The sequence below is a fragment of the Sarcophilus harrisii genome, chromosome 2, assembly GCF_902635505.1.
Source record: "Sarcophilus harrisii chromosome 2, mSarHar1.11, whole genome shotgun sequence".
Taxonomy (NCBI): Eukaryota; Metazoa; Chordata; class Mammalia; order Dasyuromorphia; family Dasyuridae; genus Sarcophilus; species Sarcophilus harrisii.
In genome coordinates this window covers 60798632-60805270 of record NC_045427.1, presented here as the reverse complement: position 1 = coordinate 60805270, position 6639 = coordinate 60798632, and positions in this window count along the sequence as shown.

Genomic DNA, 6639 nt, shown 5'->3' with positions numbered 1-6639 from the left:
CAAATGAAAAGTCAATTGATCCAACAAACTGTATGGTTATCTTATTTTAAGAAATTGCCAGTGGCAGCTAGATGGCACAGTGGATAGAATACCTGTCCTGAAGTTCAAATCTGGCCTCAGATACTTAATACCTCCTGGGTGTGGGGCCCTGGCAAGTCACTTAACCCCAATTGCCTCAGCCAATAACAAAAAAAAAAAAAAAAAAAAAAGAAAAAGAAAAAGAAATTGCCCTAGTCACCCCAACCTGCAGAAACCAGCACCCCTGATCTATTAGCAGTCATCAACAGTGAGGCAAGACCCTCCCCCAGCAAAAATGATAACATTTCCCTGAAGGCCCAAATAATTAGTATCTTTAGCAATAAAGTATATTTTAACTAAACTATGTATTTTTAAAGACATAGTAGTATTAGACAGTTAATAGCCTACAATAATATAAACATTATTGCTTAAGTTCCAGGATATAAAGAAAGTAATTCTGTGTATATAGGTAATGCATACATATAATCACATATGTGTGTATACATGTGTGTGTGTGTGCACTTTCTAATTTATTGTATCATTTGAACTTCACAAATGGTGTGAGGCAAGAAAGACAGAAAGAAATAACTTTCCTGTTCCAGACAGGGAAATAAATTTTAGATTGATGTAACTATACTTAAAGCATTTCTGAATTATAAAAAACATCACAAGCTTTGTATATGAGGCCCAATACGACCAGATATTGCCACTACAGTATCCGGTAAGTGGTCATTCAATTTTTGTTTAAAGATATCAAAAGAACTAGAACTTACTATTTCCAGAGGCAAAACATTCCATTTTTATTCATCTCTAATTATTATTAAGTTGTTTTTTGTTTTCTCATATTTAATCTAAATCCATGTTTTATCATTTCTATCTTTTGCTTCTTGTTCTGCACCCCAAGATAAAAAGCACAACACTAAACTCAATTCTATCTCATAGTCTTTCAACTAATTAAAAACATATTCATATGCTCTCCAAATTCTTCTTCCTGGCCAAACAGCATTGATTCTTTTCATCAAAAATGAAATGACTTGTTCAAGGTGATTTGGAAAGTTTATAGCAAAGTTTTAATAAGGGTTCAAGTCTCTAGGCTTCTTTTCCAGTCATCTTTTCATTATGTCAAACTACCTCTGAATATTAGAAAAATGCTGCCTGCACTACCTGATTTATTTTTATGTACTTTGGATTAGAAATCGAAATGTCCAAATAACAATGAATTACCATAATATCATAAACATGACAAGCTTTCCATACATCATGCACCCCAATCAACTTGGGTATATATAGACTCTCAGAATCATAGTGGAGGAGACCACATCAGTGGCAAACTTAGTCAAAAAATCAATTTTCATATAGCTTATACATTACAGACTGAAATTTGTTGTCAGAAAAATACCAGAATAATAAAAGTTATAACTCTCCTTTGCCTATTGAATGCACAAATGAATTAATGATTTTAAATGTATTTATTAAGCACTTACTATGTGTCAAGGACTCTATTAATTTCTCAGACTGCAAATAAAATAGCAAGGAAGATCCTTTTCTTGAATTCGTGTTCTTACATGGGCAGATGTTCATAGGATGGTTCAACTGCCAGATGGATGGAAAGGTCACAAGGTCCTTAGAATGTATTGGCGAAAAATTAAAGATATGATAAACATGTGTCCCTGTGTGTGTATGAGAAAAAGAGACAGAGACATGCACACAAAGAGACAGAGAGAGAGAGAGACAGAGAGAGAGAGAGACAGAGAGAGACAGAGAGAGAGAGACAGAGAGACAGAGAGACAGAGAGAGACAGAGACAGAAAGAAAAGACACATCATATTTAGTAAGGAAGACTGAGTTAAAGCCTTGCCTTTTGTTATCCTGTCTCAGTGGAACTTTATATAAATTGCCTAGCCTCTTAGTGCAATCTGGATGGATTAAGTTGCAATTTAATGTATGAACTGGGATAATGAGCAACTCCTTCCGGTGGGCTAGTCTGGCCTTCAGTTAACTCACCTGTACAATGAATATTGCTTGTATCCTATCTGGTCATGTGTACAATGGTATATAATAAATACAACCTATTGCTATGATCTCTTTTCAGTTCTGATATTCTTTTTAATACTGGGCCAAATAGATAATATGTTTCTAAACTAGGAGGGGAAAGGAATAATCATTGTGTAGCAACTATTACTGTGTGACAGGTACTTAAATACTTTTTAGAAATATCTCATTTAATCATCATATTCTTCAAGATAGGTGCTATTAATTATTCCCATTTTACAGTTTCAGAAACTGACTCAAAAGGAATTTAAGTGACTTGACCAAGGCTGGATTAGAATATTAATATTTCTGATTCAGATGTATTCACTAAGCCATCACCTTACTCTGCAGGGACAGTGTTGTAAGATCCAGTTTTTGAGAAAGTAAAACCTGGAGTTAAGTCTTATCTTTGAAACATATTGGATGGGTGTCCCCGATTAATAGTTTTAATTTCTCAGTACTCTGAGAAAACTGTCTAAGAGTCTAAGTTGCAGAACAATGTATTAATAAAGAAAGTTTCTTTATCTGACATTCTCTATGCCAGTAAAATATATACTGAGTTCCTTCCTCCACCCCTCCAAATAAACAAACCTCATACTACTCACACAAAATCCTTCAGTTATGGTAACCTTATCCTAATTCACAAGAGAATTTTACCAACAGAACATAATAGACTTTGATTAGGGCTCATTAATATTGGTCTAGAACCTGTTAGGAAATGAATTGGCAGGCCAAGGTTCCAACCCCTGTGACTTCTATCCTGTTCTAAGAAATTTCTGTAAATCCCCTGAAATGTAAATTTCAGGAATTAAGAATAGGAACAAAACCCATACCTCTGTGGGACCTTGGGAAATATGAACTAATCACTAAAATAGCTAGCATTTATATAGTACCTTAAAATATATAAAGTATGTTATGGATATGATCATATCTGATCCTCACAATAACCCTGAGGGGAGATCAGTACTATTGTTAACACTATTTTATAGATCAGGAAACTGAGGCAGGCAGTGATTAAAGCAGCTTGTCCAGGGTCACACAGTCTTCTGTCTTCCACCACCAGTTATCAATCCACTGGGCAATTATACCATACTTCTTTCTGGGCCTCATTTCTTCACTTTATGGAAAATGAATAGATTGAAGTGGTTAATTTTCAATGTCCCTTCAAACTTCAACATTTTACATTTCATGTAGCAATGTTCTATGTTCTATAGATCTTTTCAGCTCTAAAAGTCCATGATTCCTTGAAATGTCCAAAAGCATTCCTGAAAAGAAAAGGGTAATTATGAGATATTTTGGTGTGCAATGTCTTTGCTTTTCTTATCTCTCAGAAGCCATGAACTTACAGCACCCTTTGTGATATTGAATAAGTTCTGTAAGTCATAAAATCTCATCAGCCTTGATGAAGCAGAAATCTAATTCAATTTTGTGTTTTGCTATATTTTGTGGCAAAAAGTTTGATCTGGAATTCTTTGCTGCTTCAATGGTTGATGACTTTTGGTTTTTCAGACATGGAAATCTCTGCCTTTTTTGCCTTCTCTGAGGGATATATGAAGATAGCTATAAGTTGGTCTCAATAGCATTAAGCAGAGTTATACAAGGAAACTGCCAGTTCATTGACATCCAATGACAGTTTTGACCTCTCCTGTTTTATCTTGATTTTTTCCCTAACTAGTCTGTTTATATAGATACTTTTACTAAAAAAAAAAAAAAAAAAAAAAAAAAAAAGTAAAAGCATTGTAACTTGTGGGGAAAAAATAAATATTTGCTATGGGGCCAAGCTATCTGGATAGATTGTATTTTTGAAGAAATATTAATTATTTATGAGTATTTTATGTTCTTTCTGAAATACCATGCCAAGGTTCTCACCTCAATGACTTCTGGTTTTCTGTGAAAATCTCAGTCAATGCTATGGCAGAATGAAGAATATTTCAGGAGATAGTGATGGAAACAAAACTCAAAACTTTGTCATTCATTAAATCTGATAACAAGTAAAATAAACAAAGAAAATACTTTGCATATATAACATTTTAATGTTTGCAAAATACTTTACAGGCATTTTTTCTTTTGTTGCTCACAAAAATTCTGGGAGTTGTTGGCATAGATCACCATGAAAGATCTCTTCTTGCCTGGCATGTTATACGTATTTTCAGGGCCAACTATAGATTTTCAGAACATCCCATTATTCTTAGGACTGGTATGTTCTTATTAGATATTTTCCCAATTCAAGCACTGGCACAAAAGATTTCAGGAGGACCAAAAAACAAACTGAAAGCATGATAAATATTACAATAAGAGAAATTCTGAATTGTAAAAGATATCTGATATCATCTTTTCAAAGACTGGAGTTTCCTCTATTCTGATCAGAGGTTTTACAAACTCTTTTTGAAGACCTCAATAATTGGGATGCTTACCTCCTCTCAAAGATGTTAAGTCTTCTTCTGGAAAACACTAATATTTTCTTATTCTATAGACTGCACTCAGTTCTGTCTTCTAGAGCTAATCACTATCAAGTGATAGAATGTGGGAAGGAATATAATGAATGACAGAATATGAACACAAAGACATTATAGCAATATGAAATAATTGACCTAACTCATAAGTAGTACTTTAATGAATATAAATCAACCCTACAATTTAGATTTAAAAAGCTAATTGCGCAAGTACAAGATAGGAAAAATGTGAGTAAAGAAGATATTTTATTAATATATTTTTGTCTATTTAAATTTTATTTAGAAAAACAAAATAGGAAAAAAGTAAAATGGGAAAGGAATACAAAATGAATAAAACAAAACAAAAGAGAATAGTGTCAGGTGTCCAGTAAATAGGCACTTGATTCAAAGTATATAACAGCAAATTATCAGTTCAAGAAAGTATATACATTCATATTTATATATATACATATGTGTATATGTATGTGTACATATATGTTATTAGAAAAATTTATTCATGAGTGTCCATCTTTACTTACTTGTAAATTGTTCTTTTGTTCTCTGTTGTGTTCTCTGGGCAAGGAGCCATTTCATATTACTTTACTCTCCCCCCCCCCATCCCTTTCATCTCCCAGCACCCCCAAACAGGCTATAATTAAGAAAGTATAAATGTATGTATACATATGCCCCACCCCCACATATACATAAACATATCTTTCCTATGCCTGCTGAGTCTTTGCTTTAATTCTGCTCCTTAACTTGTCTTGCTACTACTTAATCTCCCCCCATCCATGGATTTCTTCCTTGTCTTTATCATTCAATCTTTGCTTCCCTGTCTGCACATCCTTTCCCCCTTATTACTTATGGATTATAGAGGGTGTTATAAGCTTCATGCTATCTATATATTATTGCCTATTGAACCCATTCCCAATGTGAGTAGGTTTCAGAACTTCCAGTATTCCTCCCACTTCTAATGACTCTGTGTCTATTGTTCCTCTCTTCCTCATTTGTATAACAATGACTATTTTTACCCTAATTCTGCCTGTCTTTCTTTTGAGTTACCATATTGCTGATGTCAATCATATGGTTTACATATATGGTAAACATATGGTATACATTTGCCATGAAAAAAAATAATTTGCTCATGTTGAATTCCTTGAAATTAATCTTTGATATTGGCTATACTATATTAAATTTTCTATTAAGTTCTGGTTTGGTTGATAGAAAGTTCTAAAAATCTGTAAGTTTTTGAATATCCATTTTTTTCATTCAATATTAGAGATAATTTTGCTGGATATGATAATTTTGGCTATAGACCTAGTTCTTTTGATTGTTGGTAGATATAATTCCAGGACCTGGAAGTCTTTCAATGTGGCTGCTGATAAGTCCTATGCAATTTATTTGTAGTTCCAGCATATTTGAATTTTTTTTCTTAAAAAATTTTTTCTCTTTGATTTGAGGGGTTTCAAAATTTGGCAATAATATTCCAATGTATTTTCCACAAAGAATCTCAGTGAGGTGGTGATTGGTGGATTTTTTTTTTCTGTTTCTACTTTGCTCTCATGTTCTATCACTCCAGGACAATTGAATTACTTCTTGAAATACTGTGTCAAAGTTCATCCAATAATTCTTATATTTTCTCTTCTTGATCTGTTCTTCAGACCTGTCATTTTTCTTATATTTTACATTTTGTTCTAATTTTTCATTCTTTAGAATCTGTTTTGTTATTTTCTTGGTCTCTTCTAACTTCACTGGCTTCCCCTTACTGGATTATAATTTTCAAAGAGTTATTTTGATCTTTGAGACTCTGTATCTCCTTTTCTTATTGGTTAGCTTATTTCCCCTATAATCTTCTTGTTTTTCTTGGATGATTTTTGATTATTTTTTAGTTTTTCCTAATGTCTCTCAATTAATTTTTAAATTCTTTTTTGAGTTCTATAAATTTTCTCTGGGCAGGGAGCCATTTCATATTACTCTTTGGGATAAAAGTTTTTTTTTTTTCTTTCTTTCTTTCTTTCTTTCTTTCTTTCTTTCTTTCTTTCTTTCTTTCTTTCTTTCTTTCTTTTTAACATGAGGTATCAAGGTCAACATCTATAATACTGGGGGTGGGGAGATGGTGCCTCTGGCTTTACCTTAGCTCCCTCCTCTGACCAGGAACC